Source organism: Sminthopsis crassicaudata, chromosome 2 (assembly GCF_048593235.1).
Source record: "Sminthopsis crassicaudata isolate SCR6 chromosome 2, ASM4859323v1, whole genome shotgun sequence".
NCBI lineage: Eukaryota > Metazoa > Chordata > Mammalia > Dasyuromorphia > Dasyuridae > Sminthopsis > Sminthopsis crassicaudata.
The window spans coordinates 637,308,635-637,326,194 of record NC_133618.1 but is presented as its reverse complement, the minus strand read 5'-3'; the positions used below and the strand labels follow the sequence as shown (position 1 = coordinate 637,326,194).

The following is a 17,560-nucleotide window of genomic DNA, read 5'->3' as shown; positions in this document are numbered from 1 at the left end:
ATAAATGAAAGAGATCAAAACGAAAATCCCAAAGCAGCTGGTGTTGATGCTTTGCTGATAGTTGAGGTCATGAAGTCAAACAGAAATATGATCATTTTTACACAGGTCCAGTAAGTACTTAATAGCTTCATTGTAATGGGGCTAATTACATCAGCATTTTTCTGACATAGCTTCTATCCTCCCACCCATATGATAGAGGGGATCCAACCCCTCCTTTCTTCATCCTTCAGTAGAAATTGGCTAAGGGGAAGAGATTTCTCTTTGTTTTCCACCCTTCCTTCAGCCATTTTATTAGAAATGATTCCTTTTAATGGAGTCACTCACTCAGAAAGAGATACCATACTGGGCAAGAACAAATCCAGGTTGTTCATCAAGCCAATCTATACTTCAAAGGCACCATGCAAGGGAGGAATACAAGGATAATAAGAAAAGAAAAGAAATGATAAGACCCTGTAATGGTGGAAGTATAAAGTGGCTTGGCTGTATGCATTACTCATTAAATTTCTGCTTGTGGATGTTTTATATGGGTCCACTATTTGCAAGTTTGCCATATATATTGTGGGAGAGTGAACCAATGATTTATCCCTCCCATACAGTTTCACGCAGCTAAGCAGCTTAGAGAATGGGGTGTTGTATCTAGAGTTAGCAAGTCCTGAGGCCCAATTTAGGCTCAGACATTTACTAGTCACATAACAAGTAAATGAAGTCATTTAACCTATATCTTGGTTTATTCAACTATAGAATGAGAACAATGATATTATCTATCCCACAAGTCTTTTGTGAAGCTCAAATAAGATATTTACAAGCACTTAGTATAGTGATTGGCACATAGTAGGCCCTATAAATGGGTAGTTAGGATATATAGTAGAGTACCAGGCCTGAAGTCAGGAAAATTCATCTTTGTGTGTTCAAATCTGGCTTCAGATTCTTACTGTGTGATCCTGTACAAGTCATTTAAACCCATTTCCTCAGTTCTCATTTGTAAAAATGACATGGAGAAGGAAATGACAAATCCTTTCAGTATCTTTGCCAAGAAAATCCCAAATGGGGTCATAGAGAGGCAGACATGATTGAAATGAATAAACAGATATAGATACATATTTCCCTTTCTTTGAGCTTTATATTCTGACTGATTATAGAAGGAAAACACATCAATGTCAGCTTGTGAGTTATAGTTTTAGGAATGAGAATCCACAAAGTACTTTGGACTTGGTGTTAAACTCTCTCAGTGAACCTGACTTGTGACCTGTGAGTAATACCAAGGAGGTGATAAATTAGAATCTCAGAAACGAAACAGGCCTTAAAGGGCATCTAGTGAATATGATACGCATTATGAACAACATTATAAACAACAGCTTCTTCCTCCTCCCTATGATTATCCAGCTTCTACTTGAATATTTTCACAGACATTAAATAGAAACTTAAATTTGGAAAGGGATCTCAGAAGCAAGTTAGATTAAATTAGAACTGGTTAGGAATGACTTTTATAATATTCATGCCCAATAACCATTAACCATCTTTCCTTCTGTTAAATGCCTCTAGTGTAAGATAAACTAATCAAATTTGGAGGTGCCCAGTTACTTTTGACAGAAAAAAAAATGGTTAAGAAGCTTGTTGTTTTGTTAATGTTGTTTTTGTTGTTGTAGTTGCTGCTGCTACTGATGATGATGGTAGTTATATTAAGCTTGATAGACATAGAGATCTCAACTTGGAAGATTATCTTAGAGATTATCTAGTCAGCCCCGATATTTGACAGTTGAAGCAACTGAAGACAATTAAATTTAAATGATTTGGCTAAGGTTACATCCTGTAGGTAATATTAGTAATAAGTTCTACACCCAAATCCACTGACTCCAGAGCTAGAGCTTTTCCTCCTATGCCATGTTGACTATGAATATGAGTGCAGAATTGCATTGGTCTCTGGATTTTGCTGCCCTTAATGGCAGAACTTTGTCATCTTCTTTTTCTCAGTGGCCTTTTATGGCAGTCTGGGGACACCCATAGACCCCATCTCAATTTAAAAAAAATCTCAAGGAACTGCTAATTTTAAGTTGTTGGTTAGTGAATCAACATTCAATTTCCATCCCTCTCCAAGTCAATAGATTCAATGAAATCTATTCATGCACACAAGGTAAAGGGTCTCTGCTTTATAGTTAAGCTATCAGTAGATTTTGAATTCCTCATTAGGTTTTAACTTCTTCTGTATTCACAATTCATAACACAAAACTGGCAAATAAATAAATATTTCAGTGGGAGAGAAATTAAAGATAAAGACATATACATATGATATATGTGTGCATGTATATTTGTGGCAAGTATGATTGTGTGTGTGAAAATATAGCAGCCTAGAGCTTTTGCAATATAGGAAAAAAAGGGGTCATAAGGATTATACTAAATCTTGACTGAAGGATATAGTTAATGACTTCCATGATGTTTACCCTAATTCTTCACATGAAAGATATGTGTTTGAAATGGCTTAAGAAATTCAATTTTCCATTCATTTTTTTCCTTTTTAAAATGAAGTTTTAGCGATCTGGATTTCACTTGTATGGAATATCTCATTCTCCTTTTCCCTGTAACCCTTTTCTTTCCTCATTCTGGTAAAGAAATTGATCTTCCTCCAGACACGGTTAGATATTTCATTCCCTAGCTCCAATTCTTTATAATCTCCTTCAGTAATTTTTGCTCTTTGAGGCACCCACCCTTCTTCTTTCTCCAATTTTCAATCTATTCACATCTACTGTTTTCTTCCCTAATATCTATAAATATACTCAGGTCTTTCCCAACTTTTAATTCTAGTGAAATCGAATAAGTCTTTTGGGAAAGTATTCTATATTTGTTAAAGACCTTCCTCTTCTCTCATTCATTTTTAACTCTTTAATCTGGCTTTTGACCATACCACTCAAGTGTAATTGCTCTAAGGTTACCAATAATCTCTTGGTTCTATATGCAATGGTCTTTCCCCACTGGTCATCTTTTTTAACCTTTAAAAATTTTTCCATAATATTTACCATGTGTTCTTCCTAAATACTTTTCTATCCCAGGAAACCTCTCTTTCCTAGTTTCTCTTCTACTTGTCAGATTTTCTCTATCTTAGGAGCTTTTATTTAATCATTATGTATACTTGATCTATTCCAAACTCAGTATAGCCCCTTATATCTCTGTCTTCACACAAGTTATCCTCCCATGCCAAGATGTCTCTCTCCACATCTTAGAAACCCAGGTTTATTTAGAATATAAAAATACATGTCACTTTCCAAAGGAAGTATTTCAGGGCACCTCTTGTTTTAGTGTTTGTCCCTTTCCTCAAATTATTTATATGCTGATTTATTTACAGGTTGTGACCTCCAACAAAATTCAAGATACTTCAATCTTCAATAAATCAACATTTACTAAAACCCCTTCTATGTGCCAAGAAGTTTTGAAGATCCAAAACAAAAAGTCATAGGCAGAGCTAAAACCCTATAGTGAATATCACATTTTTTATGCATAATAAAAGCTTAATAAATGAACTGGATTGAATCTGTTCATATTGATACAGAAAGCAAATATGAAAGGCAGGATTTGGGTGTAAATCCTCCTGACCAAAAGAACAAAACTCTATCCACTACACCACTGCCTAATAGAAAGAAGTTGCAGTGGCTTCTTTTAGGGAGGGTGAAAATTATAAAGCATTTATTTTCAATTTTGTAATGCTTTCCTTTGATAACTTATGACTCCCCATAGCTCTGGAAGAAAGTAAAAACCAATTTTGTAGACCTTTCCACAAGCAGAACAGCTCAATATTTTAATTCCTTCCAGATGAGGCTTAACCAAATATTATATTCAACATTTGATAAATGGCTGTCAGAAGGAAGCCATCTGAGAGTCAATCACTCTCTCATGCATGTGCTTAGCCAGCAAAGTGCTCAGGGACAGATATCACCCAAGGCCTATTGCTGTGTTGTGATCTGCCCAGCCTCCATTATGCCCATGACTTACTCCTGATGCCCGAAATGGACCAAGAATGAAATATTTCTTCCCAATGATGTGGCTGTTCCAGAACCCACAGACTAGAGACAGAAACTTATGTAGCTGGAAGTGAAGACATGGGAAGCTAAATGCTCAATGAATACAATATTGCTGCTGGGACATCAGTGTCATAAAAATCCACCACCTATGTGTGCGTTGTACCCCAAACTAATGTTAGAAATTTGTTCTCACTCTCAGAGAACAAACTGACAGATTTTTTAAGCTCATAAGATATAGGTTAGCACTCTGATACTCTCTTTTAATCACAGATAGAAACTGAATTTATATTGTCCCAGCTGAAAGGCCTCAATTTTTGTTGTACTGATATATTAGTTTTCTGTTAACAGTTCCCAAGGCCTGTGCATTTACAAGGAGAGGAAGGAAAAAAGAATGGAAGACAGAATGGGTGAAAAGATATCCTGTCCTGGCCTGCAATGGCTTTTTATCTTCCCTAAAGAGGGGTTAAAATATATACTTCAATGAAATCAGTTAATACTAATACTGTATTTAAATACACATTTAAATATTTGGTAAAGGAACATTTAATCACTGGGCAAGCCTTTAATAAGCTATTAATATGGTTTCAGAGAAATCTTATTTGACTAATGCAGAATAAAAGGAACCAGAACCAGGAGAACTAGTGGTACTGTAAAATCAACCTTTGAAAAACAAACAATTCTGCAAGACCAAAGAAGTGTTATCGACTTAGTGGACAATTTTGATTTCAGAGGACTAATGATTAAAAAAATGATGCCTAGATCATGCCATAGATCTAAGGCATTAATATAGGGCATATACAGATCATCTAGAATGGAGGCATCCAATATCTGGAAGAAAATATCCTCCATTGCTGACCATGTGGATGAGAGTAGACATCTTCAATCAGTAGCTAGAAGAAGGTTCAGCTTTCACATTACTAGATAATAAAATCTCACACAGGTGCCATGAACTGAATCAGTAAGTACGGGAGGACTAACTTCCTCAAACTGATCTTTTTAGATCTGCTGGACCTGTGATATAAACAGAGATTTCTGTTTCTTCATTTTTGTCAGTTTTCAATTTCAGGATCAGAAGATAGAAAATTTGTTGGACCCAGAACTATAATTCCATAGTGACCTTGATTTTGTACTCAGTCAATCTGGAAGGGAAAGTGGTTGAAGGCACTTTCAAGTCTAAGCAGGGCTTTGAAATTGAAGCTTGGGACTATATTATCAATGAACTGAGCTTAATAGTAAAGCTAAACTTCTTCTCCCCATAGTGTTATGTAGTTTGGGAAGGGATTATTAATTCCCCCTAGATGATGAATGAGAAGCTTATATGTTTATTTGGAACATAACATTGGAATAAGTACATTCTTATGAAAGCTAATATGATTGCTAAGTGGTGTGTGGTACAGGGACACAACCTTTAACTTAGGAAAACATCGTTGGTGAGGATATGGAAAATAAGAGAGCCTACACTCCCCATCCTCCCTTTAAGGGTACCAAGAAAACCAGGCAGAGAAAGAAAATCCAAGATACTTGCATTTAAAGTGAGGGATAATCAGTGTTTAAAAAATGTTCAGAGATTTTCACATATTTCAATGTGGTCAAAGTGAGATTTGTTTTTCTTAAACATGCTAATTTGTTGGATGGGAAGAAAGAAGAAAGTAATGTAAGGATAGAAGGAGAGAGGGCAACAGAAGAAGGGAATAGAGAAAATAAAAAGAAGGAAAGAAAGAGAGGGAGAGAGGAAGGAAGGAAATTAGGAAGGAAGGAAGGAAATTAGGAAGAAGAAAGGACAGAAGGAAGAAGAAAGGACAGAAGGAAGGAAGAAGAAAGGACGGAAGGAAGGAAGGTAGGAAGGAAGGAAGGAAGGAAGGAAGGAAGGAAGGAAGGAAGGAAAGAAGGAAGGAAGGAAGGAAGGAAGGAAGGAAGGAAGGAAGGAAGGAAGGAAGGAAGGAAGGAAGGAAGGAAGGAAGGAAGGAAAGAAGGAAGGAAGGAAGGAAGGAAGGAAGGAAGGAAGGAAGGAAGGAAGGAAGGAAGGAAGGAAAAAAAATTATTGGTCTCAAAGATATTATGTTTCCTAGGGACAAACTATAAGTACATATAGACATAATATATACATACCATTTACTATATATACTATATAGAGTATCTGGAAGTATATTTTCTAGTATTCTATATATAGTCCATCAATATAATATACTCAATAGAGATTCTTTATATAGATCTTTAATGTTATATATGATTAGTATATCTATTTATGTTGTTTGGTCATTTTTCAGACATGTCAAAATTTTCATAATCCAATTTGGAATTTTTTTGGCAATAATAATGGAATGGTTTGTCTTCCCTTATCCAGTGGATTTTACAGAAGACGAACATTGGCAAACAGGCTTAAGTGACTTGCCTAGGGTCACTAAGCTGGTAAGAATCTGTGACTAGATATGAACACAGCTCTTATAGTCTCTCCATTGTAGCACCTAGTTTCCCAGGATATACAAATTATTTCTCTATGTATATAATCTATCTGTATGTATGGTTAAAATAGCATATAACTATTATTATCATTATTCTTTTGCTATTACTACCTCAACTGCCATTATTTGTTGCTAAGATGATAAGTATATCCAGGCAATCTCTTCCCAAATCCTTTTCAATGTGACATAATATTTGTCCTGTTTTAGTGAGCTATTGTCGCTATGCTCATAATGCTAACATAATCTATGCCACATGGATCATGTCCACATCTCTAAGTACCCCATTGTCCTTCTGCCCTTCATGGCCTGCTGAGCCAATCTCTAACCTCATATACCTCCTTTAGCATTAGCCTTTACTCATACTTCCACTGCTGAAATCTACTAAGGGAAATTAGACAACTGTGCTGGCTTGGTTGATTATTATAAATTCATTCCACATTGGCCCAAAAATTATCCCTTTTGCATTAGTAGATTCTCTCCTGGTCCCTTCTTAACTATTCCAAACCTTTTCTTCTTTCTGGAAATTTTAAACCCCAATCCTACCTCTATTTTTCTCAACAGAGATCTTTATTTTCTTTTATCCTTGAAAACTAAAGCCATAAGTAGAGAATTTTTATTTTCTCCTACTTTGTACTCCAAAATGTAAGTTGAACATTTGCTTTTTTATTCATTTCCATCTCTAAGTAAAAGTTGTTCCTCCTTTGTGCCAAAGCCAAATTTTCTACTTTTCTTTAACATCTCCAATCTTTCCACCTCTTCTAAGCGAGTGGATAATATATCCCTTATATAATATATCCTTTATATTACCCATTCTTTCTCCTTTCTCTTTCTCCATCCAATCATTTCCTCCCTCTCATCTTCTTAATTCTACCAATAATAGATACCAGGCATCCCCATTTGCCTACAAGCATACTGAAGACTAAACTTATTGAATAGAAGAAGACAGAATATCAAATTACAAAACATAAAATAAGTATGGTGAAATCACAATTGAAAATAATTATTTTAAAAAATATGAACCTGGTATAAACAGTTCTATGCATCAAAAATGAGATTAAATAAATTAGTATTTATCCACAAAAACATAAAACAGCCAAATTAATAGAATACCAAAGATTACCAAAAATGCAATGAAAATAAATTGAACTAATTGGAAAATTGGAAATACAAAAATTACAGTTGAATTCTATTCATTTTTCTCCAGAATAGTTACTACTTGGGGGTAGCTAGATGGCACAGTGAATAGAGTACTGGCTCTGAAGTCAGCAGGATCTGCATTCAAATCCTGCCTCAGACACTTAACACTTATGATTTGTGTGGCCCAGGGCAAGTCAATTAATCTCAATTGCCAAACTAAAATAAAAAAGGAATAGTTATCACTTTACTATATAAATTATTTTTGTTAAAATTGTTTAAAAATACACTGCAGGGGCAGCTAGTTGGTGTAGTGGATAGAGCACCAGCCCTGAAATCAGGAGGAACTGAGTTCAAATGTAGTCTCAAACACTTAACATTTCCTGGCTGTGTGACCCTGGGTAAGTAACTTAACCCAAATTGCCTCAGGGGAAAAAAAAGCAAAAAAGTACTCTGTAAAACTTTTTAGAAGTCATTACTTATACTACACAAATTAATTTTAATTGCAACACTTTTTAAAATTTTATTTATGACACAGATTTCTTTCTGAACTAGGGAAAGATTAAATAAAGAATAAAAGCATAATAAATAATAATAAATAATAAATAATAATAAATAATAAAGAAAGAAAGAATAGAAGCAGCAAATGAACATTAAAACATTTTCAATAAAATCCTGCCAAAACACCTACAATTACCTATGTGTGGGCTTGTTTACACTACTTTCTAGTTTGATTTATACCAGTGATTTAACAATGATTCAATATTATGAAATTATTTAATATAATAAAAACATCAAGATTTACTTTATGGTTATCTATAATGGACACGAGAGCTCTGATTTCAGAGCATGATCAATGGTTTCTTGCTTCTAAATATATTAAGAGATTTGGTGTGTCTGCTTCTTGCAGAATCTGAATAAAGCTGTTTTATTCTCCATTTCAGCATATATAAAGAGATGAATGTTCCCCACTGCAAACAATATGGGTCAAGAAACAGGTATTTAGTTGGTTGTTGAGCAGAATCCAGGTGTTCCTTAAAGGTATTAACTGGAGAAGGTAAGTAGGCTGTACCTAATGAAGAAAAATTCTGGCTGGGTGGGTGAGGAAGTTGAGGAGAGACAGAGAGACAGAAAGAGAGAGAACACCAATAGACAGCAACTACCTCAAATTGCTCAGATACAACACTAGTAGTCTTATGGGAATTGAAGTACCTATGATCTGGAGGCCCAACTCATCAGTGAGAGTAGAAATAAGGATAAAACTCCTTCAGAGTTTGTAATAGGACCATATATAGGTAGTTGCAGAGGAAAAAGCACCTTTGATAAAGTAAAATATTCATTTAATCTCAGAATCCTCTAAAAACAGGTGTAATATATCATTTTCCCCTTTTAATTGCCTCATATCAAACAAGATACATGAATCAAAATTTAGGTATATATGCAGTAGTGAAACACAAAATGCTTTCCTTAAATATAGTAGAACAGTTCATATATAGCCTCATTCTGCTATTATTGACATAGAATTGAGAATTTATTATTTAGAATATTTATTATTTGGAATACATTATTTCTTATAAATTATTGAATTATTTATTAAAATGTATTCTTATTTAGAAATAACAATAAAATGAAAGAGAAATTAAAGGCATGATAACAGCTAAAGAGAAATCAAGTTTCCTCCTTATTTTCTGATGCTAATATGATTTTCCATAATAAACCAAAAATAAATTAACTGAGATTATTAAAAGTTTCAATAAAGTAGCAGGGTACAAAATAAACCCCAAAAAATAAATAGCCTTAGTTTATAGCAATAAAAAATCCAGGAGGAAATAATAAAAGGAAAATTCCATTCCAACTAATTAAAAAATGCATTAAATACCTAGGAGTAGCAGACAAATTCAAGAACTATATATAAAATAATAAAATCCCCTCTAAAGAAATAAAGATTGTCTTAAATCGACTGGACATTCATTGTTCATGCTGGGCCTTGTAATGATAAGACAAATGATAATAATAACTGAATCAGTTGGCAGGTTTAATGTTCTATTAACCCATAGAGCTGGACAAAATAATAGCCACATTTCTTTGAAAGAAGAGTAGATCTAACATATTAAAGGAAATGACAATGGAAAAGTAAGGAAGAAAAGTGGGTAGTCTTTCCAAACATAAAATTTTATTATGATACAGTAATAAGGAAGACTATGTGGTACTAGTTAAATACAGAGAGAATATAGGAGATAAATGAAATAGGCTACCCAAGAAAAAATTAGAAATAACTGAATCCAATAGTTGAGTATTCAATAAACTTGAAAAATTATTTAAGAAAGGACTCTCTGATAAAAGAAAATCTTCAGAAAAAATGAAAACATATCTGGCAGAATTAAGTTTAGATTATCACTTCACAATGTATATCGTGATATTTATTTTTCCAAATTAAAAGACAGATTATTTTTAAATAGATGAAAATGCAATCATTTCAGAGATATGGCTAATCATGCCTTTTTTTTTTTTTTAAGGGCGATTGTTGTTGAGTTGTTTCAGTCATGTTCAACTCTTTACAAAGTCATTTTAGGGTTTCTTAGCAAAGAAACTAGAGTGATCTCCCATTTATTTCCAGTCCATTTAAAAGATGAGAAACCAAACAAACAGGAGTAAGTGATTTGCCCAAGCCATACAACTATTAAGTGTCTGAGGCATATTTAAACTCATGAAGATGAATTTCCCTTTTTCCTAGCTTAGTATTCTATCTACTATATCATAAAAAAAGATAACAGTGATCAGGAAAAAAAGAAAAGAAAAGAAAAGAAAAACTAGAACACATTGATTATATAAAATGAAAATACTATTGCATAAACAAAAAGTTAAATAACTAGCACAAAAAGAGAAGTGATTGATTTGGGGAAAATTATTTTTATCAAATATTCCACAAATGATTTGATATACAATTAAAGTAAGAAAATAGAAATTTAAAAAAATCTCAATAGAAAAGTGATCCAATTAGAAGGAAAAGAAGATTCTCAAAAGATTCCAAAATTTTAAGAAATATTTAAAAATACTCTATTGCTAATGATAGAGATTTTAATGAAAACAATTCTCATATTTTATTTTAAACTGAAAAATTTGGCAAAAAATGACAGAAAATAAGAATGATTACTGGTGATCATTCACAGAGCAATTTAGAATTGTGTAAAGAAAGTAATTAAAATGATCATACCTTTTGACTTCACATTTCTACTTCTAGTCATATATTCCAAGGAGATCACTGTCTGAAAGAAAGGCTGTGTACTCCAAAATTTTTATAGCAGCACTTTTTTATGATACCAATGAGTGGATACAAAGTAAATAGTCATGAACTCAGGTTCATGGAACTCAGGAATTGCTAAGCAATTTTGAAATGTAACCAACTGTTCTTGTGGTATAAGAAATAATAAATATTCTGACTAAAAAAAAAGACTAGATAGACATGAAAAAATAGAGAGTAGAACAAGGAATAATATGTATATAGTAATTACATCAATGTAAATTTAAAGAATTACAAAACAAGCTTTGACTAGAAATTAGTGACTGAGTATAAGAAAAGTCTATTCTTTTTGGAGGTATTCGACATTTTTCAATGGGTTGATTCATTTTGCCTGGTTTCCTCCCTTTATTTTAATTTTCTGAGAAGGTAGAATTTAACTAGGAAATGTAGGTAGTATGAAAACAAAATATATCAATTATTTTTTCTGAAATATTCATATTTATCCATTAATACAAAGAAACAGAAAACGTTGAACTTGTCATCCTCTATTTCTGTCATTATTTACCCGGTTTCTATTTCCCATTGGTTATGTAACTCCTAGAATCGCCAGCACATCCTGCTCTACTCCCCCACTTCCTAATCTTTCTGCAGCCTTCACAACCAACCCAAGTTGAACACACTGTACCCTGAATCCAACATTGGTTTTCTTCCAAAAATGAAATAATAATATAATCAACTACTCAACCCCACACATCAACTAAAGCCTCAGTTTTCAAAGTTGCCAACGATCTCCTAATAGAGAAATATAACTGCCTTTCTTCAGTTTTCTGAATTCTCTAAAGTTTTTTTTTTTTTTTTTGAAGGGGTTTAAGTGTTTACTAATTCCTCTATTCAGACATCCTCCCTTTCCCTTGGATCTCATGATATTTTTTTCTCATTCTTTTTCTATTAATCTGTCACTTCTATCTTGCTATAAGACCATCCGTCTCCTAAGCTTTTCTCAGACTGGTCACCAAAGCTCTTTTTGGCCCCGTTCTCTGTACATATTCTCTCCTTTGATGAGCTCACCCCTACCATGAATTCCAGAATCATTCAAGATCTTCTCTATTCAGAAATTATCAGACCCATATAATCTAGATTTAATTTCACTTCTTAGCTCTAGTTCCATATTAAATATCCATGAAACATTTCTAATAAATTTTCCATGGACATGAAATATTCATCCTCCTAACCTCCACCTCACAGAGTATATAATTTTCTTCAAATCACATTTCATTGTTATTTTTCTTCCCTGTCAGTGTATATATGTAAGTGCATACACACACACACACACACACACACACACACACACACACACACACACATATATATATATATATATATATATATATATATATATATATACACATCCGCCATATATTTATCTATCTGTTGAATCCCCCCAGATGGAATATAAATTCCATGAGGGCAAGGATTATTTCATTTTTGTCTTTGAACCCACAATATCTAGAGCAGTGGTTGGCACATTAACAAGTACTGAAAAAAGGTATGTTGATTGATTATAATTGTTTCCTTTTCTTCATAAATTCAGATTCATGCCTCATTCTCCTAATCACTCCCTAAAAACAAACAAAAACACACCCATCCTACCCACCCAAAAAAACAATCCTAAGGTTTATTATGTTTTACTCGATTTTATATATGACTCCTAAAAAGAAGTGAAGGCAGGAATATAAACTAAGTATCTGATTTGTTTCATAACTTTTTTGGTGAATTTTTCTGAAATACAGTTTATATGAAGTGATTTTATAATATAAATACATGTGTCTCACCAAACAAAATTGACATTAATCCATTTACCAAGTCAATTTTTCTGCAGCATGTCAGTTTTAATTTATAACTGTGATAATTTCAAATCTCAAGGTAACTGCATGGGAACCTTTATTAACAGAACCCATATAAACAGGCATCCCTAGGAGGCCTCACATAATTCAAAGATTCTGCTCCCCATTTATCCTTCCCTCTGGATCCATCTTACCCTGACTGAATCACTAATGCAGTCTAAAAAGAGAAGGGCAGGAAAAGCAGACTGGATTTAGGATTAAGAGCTGAAAGGTTCCCTCTGGGAGAAACTTATCCAATTTCTTCATTCCACAAAAGTGGAAACTAAAACTCAATGACTTGACTTGGATAAATGACTTGTCCAAGATCACGTCACTAGTATGTGGAATCAACAGGACACAACCAGACTTCTGGTACCATATTGAGGACTCTTCCCAATAGAGTGCTGAGACTGGATGAAAGAAGATAGACAGCAGACCTTGTACAGAATTAAATAAATTTCATAGAACTATAAAAATTGACTTGATTCTCATATTCTAATATTAAAATCTTCACTATCTAGACTTTTCATATTAAAGTGCAAGAGTTTATATTATATCTGCTCGTTGGGGAATTTCTTGTCACCTTAAATTTAATAAATAATTTCCTCATTAGGATCTCATTATGGAAATACCTTTATAATGCCAAGGATATTAAAGTATCTTTCTAAATATTTCTTTTGGAAAAATTAAGTGAAGGAAGTTGAAATTAATTAGGTGAATAAAATAGGAATTAGAAGATTGAGTCCAGTTTTCTACTTAGAGAATCCTATTCCCCATGGAACCAGAGAAGTTGGGTTTGGAGAGACAGAGAAAACAGAAATTCATTGAAGATATTTTCTTCCTACAAAGATACTTTATTTCAGTATTATTACATAAAAAGATATCTTTGATCCCTAGAGTTCCCTGTCAGTTCCTCATCTCTGGCCACCAAGATTCAACTGAAAAAAGTTGTCTAAAGTACTCACTGGCAAATTTCTATTTTTTTAAAAGACAGGTCTATAAGGTATAAGCAAGGACAAGGAACAGGATGAATACAAAAGAGCTACTGTATCAGTATTAAGAGTCTTAAGACAAAGAATGAACAGAGGCTAATAAAGAATCCTTAGGGTAAACAAAGGGTTTTTGTTTGGATTTTTCATTTCATTTTGTTGAAAGCTATCTTGAAGGCTAGATGAATTAAAGAATAGGATGGGGGCAGGAAAAAGGGCAGATGAAATAATGATAATATTTGGTAGTGATGATGCAGCATTATCCAATCCTTTTTCCCCTTCTGTTGAGGCATAAAGCACCCCAACAATATTAGGGCCCCCATGTCCATATGACAAAAGAATTCACAAATTCAGTTTGTTTCCAGTTGATAAATGGTCAAAAATATGAATAGACAATTTTAAGGTGAAGAAATAGAAACTAGTTTCTATTAAAATAGTTTCTATTTCTAGTCATATGAAAAGGTGCTCCAAATCATTATTGATCAGAGAAATGCAAATTAAGACAGCTCTGAGATACTACTACACATTTCTCAGATTGGTTATGATGACTGGAAAAGATAATGATGAATATTGGAGGGGATGTGGGAAAAGTGGGATACTGATATATTGTTGATGGAACTGTGAACAGATCCAACCATTCTGGAGAGCAATTTGGAGCTATGCTCAAAAAGTTATCAAACTGTGCATACTCTTTGATCCAGCAGTGCTACTACTGGGCTTATATCCAAAAGATAACTTACAGGAGGGAAAGGGACTCATATGTGCAAAAATGTTTGTGGAAGCCCTTTTCATAGTGGCTAGAAATTGGAAACTGAGTGGATGCTCATCATTTAGAGAATGGCTGTATAAATTATGGTACGTAAATGTTGTGGAATATTTTTATTTTGTAAGAAATAACCAACAGGATTATTTCAGAAAGGCTTGGAGAGACTTACATAAACTGATGCTGAGTGAAATAAGCAGAAGCAGGAGATCATTATACATGGCAATAAGACTCTAGAATTGATCAATTCTGATGGAATTCACTGTCTTCCACAATTAATTGATTCAGACCAGTTCCAATTGTTCAGTAATGAAGAAAGGCATCTACATCCAGGAAGAGGACTGTGGGAAGTATATGAGGACCACAACATAGCATTTTCACTCTGTTGTTATTTACTTGCATTTTTGTTTTCCTTCTTAGGTTTTTCATTTTCTTTCTAGATCCAATTTTTCTTGTGCAGCAAGGTATCTGTATCTATATGTATACATATATCGAATTTAACATATATTTTAACATGTATTGGAAGACCTGCCCTCTAGAGGAGTAAGTATGGTGAAGACAGAGAAAGTTGTATGACCTATATTAGATTGTTTGCCATCTTGTGGAGGTGGGAGGGGAAAGAGAGAGGGAAAAATCAAAATTGCAAAAAAGTAAATGTTGAAAACTATCTTTATATATAATTAGAAAAAAGAAAATATTATTAAAGGAGGTGAAATGAATATAATAAGGGATAAACAATAAAATGCTTTTCAATAAAGTAAAAATGAAGAAAATAGTAGTACAATAAATTGTTATAAAATGAGAGAATAAATGAATGAAATCACTTTGGAATTCTTCCATAGACCGATGTCCAGGCTGCTGAATGATACTGGGCCCCCAAACCAAACTTGGTTTCAAGAAGTTTATTTGAATATATTACAAAATTTACAACTGTTTTAATATTCCTAATTTGATTTATTCCTCCTGACAAATGGGAAGTGGATATTATTATTTTCACTTTACAATTAATCTACATGTAATATAATAGATTTGCCCTTATAAAAGAAAATATATTTTATTGCAAATAAAATAGATTTGCCTTTTTTTCTAACTAATTCCAAAGAAAGTAAACAAGAAATCCCTCCTATTTTCACATTAAGCTATCATGGGATCACATAAGATTTGTGGCTAATTCAGTATTTTCAGTAGAATATACTGGTAATGAATAAGATATGCCTACTATCACTTTTTTGCTGCAAACCATGTTGATTTCAAAAGGTCTTTAAAAGATTACTGAGTTTTAATGAACTGCCCGTTCCAGATGAGATAATAATATTATGTAGTAGTTAATGAAACTAAAGGGATCTTGAACTATATTAAAAGACAGTGCCCTATAATAGGAATGTAATTTCTCTCTGTGTATATCACCATGTCTCTGTCTCTGTCTCTTTCTTTTTTTAATGTCTTTATTAATTTGCCTGTCTTTTTCTCTAGTCTTTCTTTTTGATAAGACTAGATTTCATGATTATGTTTTGTAATTGAGTTTGAGATCTGGTACTTCTGTTTAACTCACCCACCCTCCATTTTTACAGTTGATATTCTACATCTTTTTGTTCCTCCCTATCAATTTTTTCTAGGTTTTAAAAATATTTCTTTAGAAATTCGATTGGTACAGCACTGAATAAACAAATTAATTTAAGTAGTATTGTTACTTTTATCATATTGACTCAACATATCCTTGAGCAATTATTGTTTCTCTAATTATTTTGTAGTTTCTGCAAAGAGTGGTATATAGTCAGATTCCTTTAGTTCTGAAGTATACCTTTGTATCTATATTCCAAAATATTTTTTCCACTTCTGGAATTGTACTTTGAATTGAATTTCTTCTTTTCTAGTAGTTCTTGTTTACTTTTGTTGGAAGCATATATAAATGTTGAAGATTTAAATAGATTTATTTCATATCCTCCAGCTTAAACTAAGACTATTTAATTTAAAGAAGAGAAAACTTAGGAAGAAATAAAAGCCTGTGATTATATGAAAGCCTGTTGTAAGGAAGAAGGATGAAATTTGTTCTCCTTGACCCCATATGGCAAAACTAACAGCACAATTTTCCTTAACAATTAAAATTGTCCAAGAGTGAAATTGAGCTCTTTTTAGGAGTAAGGAGTGATTCTAGGAAGATGGCAGAGAAGGTTGGTGAATTTCAAACTCTACTGATTTGTCCCACAAATACAACAAATTTGAGCCTCAGGGAGATCAGAGACTGGTGAAAAATCAAGAAAACTTGTGGGCAGAACTGGGATCCTTCTCAGATTGCCCACAAAGATATGAAGATCTAGCTCTGCAGAAACACCAAGTATGGAGTTCTGGATGGGTCTTGAACCACAGAGAATTTCATCTCCTGAACTATATGTGGAGTCGACCTGATGAGGAACACGAAGGCCAGCTGTGCTACTGAGAAGTGGCCCTGGGAGAGAGGAAACCAGCACACCTAGATTGCAGAAGCAGATATTGTTGTCTAGGGCACTTGCAAGAGGGTGAAGCTCTTGGTTTGGGGTTCCTGGTCAGAAGGAACCTTGAGACAACACCCTTCAACCCTCCAACTTATACTAATATCTCTTATTAAAAAAATTAACTGCCAAAAGAAGAAAGAACTCCGCCATTGAAACATACTATGGGAATAGGAGAGACTAAGGTTTCTCTTCAGAGGAGGACCATGAAGTAAAAAAAGCTTCTACCCACAGAGTAGTGTGAAATGGCTCCTCTCCCCCACCACCCGAGAGAATTTATAGAAGAACTCAAAAATGAATTTAAAATTCAAATGAGAGAAAAACTAAAAGATAAAAGATAAAAGGAAAACAAGAAAATTATTTAAAAATTTAACCAACTAGAAAAGGTGATATGGTTCTAAAAGATGAAAACAATTTGAACATTAGAATTGGGCAAAGGGAAGTCAATTAAACAATGAAAGACCAAGAAATTACAAAACAAAGATTATTAAAATAAAAAAAGTGAACAGAATGAGAAACAACTTGTAAGAAAAACAACAGGTTTGAAGAACAGATCAAGAAGAAAAAAATATAAGAATAAGTGGATTCC

General features: G+C 33.3%; 1 protein-coding gene across 3 annotated transcripts in view; it reads right to left on the bottom strand.

The window, feature by feature from the left end:
• Positions 1-17,560, bottom strand: part of CTNNA3 (catenin alpha 3) — a 2,038,107-nt gene that overhangs the window by 825,363 nt on the left and 1,195,184 nt on the right. The window contains exon 1 of one of the 3 annotated variants that reach the window (XM_074296612.1): positions 10,821-10,878. The exons of the other annotated variants lie outside the window; for them this stretch is intronic. The gene's annotated coding sequence lies outside the window, so the exon portion shown is untranslated. Of the gene's footprint in view, positions 1-10,820; positions 10,879-17,560 lie in introns of those variants that run through there. 3 annotated transcript variants of the gene reach the window in all.